The sequence below is a fragment of the Pistacia vera genome, unplaced genomic scaffold (genome assembly GCF_008641045.1).
Source record: "Pistacia vera cultivar Batoury unplaced genomic scaffold, PisVer_v2 Contig158, whole genome shotgun sequence".
In the NCBI taxonomy this organism is placed as follows: domain Eukaryota; kingdom Viridiplantae; phylum Streptophyta; class Magnoliopsida; order Sapindales; family Anacardiaceae; genus Pistacia; species Pistacia vera.
Genome location: NW_022195663.1, coordinates 274966 through 279017, shown reverse-complemented (window position 1 = coordinate 279017; position 4052 = coordinate 274966). Strand labels below are relative to the sequence as shown.

Genomic DNA, 4052 nt, shown 5'->3' with positions numbered 1-4052 from the left:
TACGTGTTGGAGAAAGGATTATTATGTTGTCTCTGATTCCTAGCCAAATAGTTGACTTGTTTTGATGATGAGGAAGCTAAAGCAAAGGTGTTCCCCACTTGGCATTCAATGCTCGCATGGTTACCAGCACAAAAATTGCATGTTACTTGAGGTGTTTGAATAGTATTTACCTGTATACCTCATAATTGCCTTTGAAGTGCTATTAGTTGGGCTAAAATGGCCATATAAGCATCAACTTCATGAATACTCATAGACTTCTTCGGATGCATTCTCTTATTGGGTCTCTGATAGTTGTTATTGCTAGGACTTCAAGTAACTCATAAGCTTCTTCAGGTATCTTGTTTTGCAATGCTCTTTTAGATGTTGCATCCGCCATTGTTTGCACATTTGTTAGCAACCCATTATAGAAGGTTTCGACTTGCATCCAATCATGCAAACCATGGTATGGACACTTTCTCAGTAGTTCCTTATATCTTTCCTATGCTTCATAAAGTGACTCGTTCTCTTCCTGTAGAAATGATGTGATATCGTTTCTCATCCTTGCTGATTTCGCTGGTGGGAAATATTTAGTTAGGAATCTTTGTGCTAATTCATTCCAAGTGTGATTGTTCCTGCTGGTAGTGCCATTAACCATCCCTTTGCTTTATCTCTTAATGAGAATGGAAATAATCTTAACCTGATGGCATCATCTGACACTCCATTTGCCTTAAACGTGTCGCATATCTCTAAGAAGTTAGCAATGTGTGAATTTGGATCTTCCTTTGCATCTCCCCCAAACTGTACCGACTGTTGGATCATTTGGATGATTGCCGATTTATTTCAAAATTGTGGCTTGCACCGGTGACCTAGTTATACTTGGACCACTACCATCAACTGAGGGCATTGAGAATTCCCTCAAATTTCTATTTTCAGCCATTTCAATGACTATTACCTCTCCTTCTCTTCTCTCTTTGATAAGTCTTCTTGCAGTTCTTTCAATCTTTGGATCAATAGGAACCACTGGATAATGTCTTGCTCTTCGCATAAACTACACAAGACAGAAAAGAAGAGCGTGAGATCACAAGCGAACAAAAAGGAAACACAAAATTAAGCTAGAAACAATTAAAACTAAAATTAAACTCCAATCTAGCGAAAACTAGAAAACTTCAATATTAATACAAAATCAATCCCCGGCAACGGCGCCAAAAACTTGATGCGTATTTTTGACAAAGATACAAATGTAGCAAGTGCACTAATCGTAAAAAGTAATAAAATAATAAGTAGAGTAAAGTTCCCACGAGGGTTACGTGTCAAGTACTAAATTTCCTAGTTTTGTGTCAAGTTGAAGAAAACGAAAATTGGTTAGATTTGCGGGAGACAATTAAAGCAAAAATTAACACAAAATCAATAACGTAAATTAAAATTAAGACAATATCAATTCAAGACAAAGCAGTTAGGTTTTTGACTTCACTAGGATACTCTGATTTAATCTACAATTTCTATTGCTTTTAAGTTCACATGCGAGGATTATAAACCGGACACCCTAATCTGCAGAATATACCTTCTCAGGCTATATTCTCCTATTTATTCCCATTAACCTTCCGCACCCAACAAAATGAAGATTAACAGTTCCAAGTTCATTAAGCTAAGTGGAATCCTAAAGTGATTTCATAGATCTCGGAACCTATCTCTAGCGTTCACTCAATCAATGGTATTTACTCTAAAAGGCTAACACATGAATCACTTCTCAGTCTCATCATGCTCAACATTCAATTGCATTAAGAACAAGAATAAACACATAATCCAAGCAATAGAATTTAAAAACAACATCAATTTGTAGATTAAACCATTATAATCCAAGTTACATCAAAACCCTAACCCAAAAGTGAGTTAGTTCATATTCAAAATAAAGCAAATCGTAAAATAAACTATAAATAAAAAGTTCAATATGCTAGAAAATAAGATTAGAACAAAATCTTCCCTAATTGAAGAACCCAAATGCTTCCAATCTCCAATTTCTCTCTTCTTCTTCCTAAACAACGTCGACTCCCCTTAAAATGAATAAAGTCTCTCTTAAATAGTTGAAAAAAACCCTAAGAACTCATCCAATACAAATGAAATGCAACATTTTACAAACTGATATTTTTGCAGTTTTTGCCACGGCGAAGAATAATCTCGTTGCAGCATCGAGTTGAATTTTACTGAACCATCTGACCTGAGACTAGCTTGCCACAGCGAAGAATTCTTTTCGCCGTGGTGAACTTTTCTAAAATTATGAAACTGCCCTCTGCTTGCTTCTTCGCTTGAGTCTTCGATCTTCGTGATCCCCAATAGGAACAAGCTTTATAGTGCTTCCAATCTAATCAGAATTTCACCGATTCCTAAATTTCGCTTGATTCTAGGTCCAAAAACTCATTTTCGCTTGGTTTTGCTCCAACTGTACGTTTTGGCCTGAAATGTAAAATATACGAATTTAAGTTGCAATTTAGGCAGAAAACTTAATAAGAAGTATCCAAAATCCTACCAAAAAAACATGAAGAAAACAATATAATTCTAGGATTATCAGAAGCTCTTGACTAGTTGGATTGAGTCTTATCAGTGGACAATTAGTTAAGTTTCTTGTATTTAGATTAGGATGCATTTATACCAAATGTGCCTAAGGCAGGAAGAAATCCAAGCTGTCGTCTCAGCACCACGTGAGCTTCATCAGCCGGAGCAGCATACTCACTAATTCAAAAAGCAACGCGTCATACGCTATCCAATCGACTGTGCAACTCTATAGCTCACACACACATTTAATGCAATTCTAATCGCCAAATGAGATCAATACAATTCTGCCCCTATGTTGTACGATAATGTATGACTGCTCGACACAGCCCAAAATAACTGTTGTATTATATATGACATAATTACACTACATACACTTGAAAAGAAAAAAAAAAAGGGCGAGCAATGCCACGCTAACAGATATTGGAGGGTTTGGTAATAGGGTTGAAGGTTTCAAAGTAATCCAACCCAGGAGTTTCTTGAAACCCCTTGGCTATTAATCTATCCTTATACTTCTACAAACTCCTATCAGAATGAAACTTGGTTCTAAAGACCCATTTATTCCTAACAACATTCATATCTGATATTTTAGGAACTAACACCCAAGTGTCATTTGCCATTACTGCATTAAACTCTTCCTGCATTGCTTTCTTCTAGTTAACATTGGCAAGAGCTTCGGTTTCTGTTGATGGTTCTAAATGAGTAGGAATAGTAGCTAAAGACAGAGAAACAGGCTTGGAAATGGCAAGAGCAGTAGTGTTTTGAGAGGTTGTATTTCCAAGGTCAGTATTGTGTTGAGAGGTTGTATTTCTAAAGGCAATAGTGCGTTGAACGACTGTCTTGGCTCTTGTTTGCATGAGATGTGTATTGGTGGAAGAAGAAATATTTTGTTGTGGTAAGGAAGTTGAAGTTGAGGGTAGGCAGGATGAATTAGAGAACTGTGATGAGTGCAAGTCAATGACAAGTGGGCAACTAGGTGATTTTGATTTGCTCAATGTTGGTTTTGGTTGAGACTCTTGTGCCAAAGGAGAAGAACAGGTAAGATCAACGACTCGAGAGTAGGATCGTAGAACTGAAACAGATTTAGTGGGTACGCATAATGGAGTACTAGTAGTAGTTATGGGTACAAATAATGGAGTACTAGTAGTAGGTACTGAAAAGGAAGCTTCATTAGAAGAAACAGGTGATATTGAAGAAGAAACAGATGATATTGAAGAATGTGTAGGATTGTGTATAGGTGAATTAGAACAAGAAGGTGAATTAGAAGTATTAGACATATGAGAAGAAAAAGACTTACCAACTGCTGAAGAAGGATTTGGTAGAGAGCAAGCCACTACGGGAGATACTTGAGACTTGTTATCAGTTGCTGATTGTACTAAAATGAAAGGGAAACTAGAGACTTAAGACTTAAGACCTGAATTATTGTGAGACTCTAAGTAACTTTGAGAAGTGGAAGACTTAGACATATCAGAATAGAAACCAAGGGCAAAGGGAAACTCTATTTCATTAAATTGAACACTAGGAGC

The 4052-nt window shown here is 36.6% G+C and overlaps 1 non-coding gene across 1 annotated transcript; it reads left to right on the top strand.

Moving 5' to 3' along the window:
* Positions 1 to 434: 434 nt before the first annotated feature.
* On the top strand, positions 435 to 541 carry LOC116124991. Its single transcript, XR_004127276.1, has one exon. It is a non-coding gene; the product is annotated as a small nucleolar RNA R71 (small nucleolar RNA).
* The last annotated feature ends 3511 nt before the right edge of the window (positions 542 to 4052 follow it).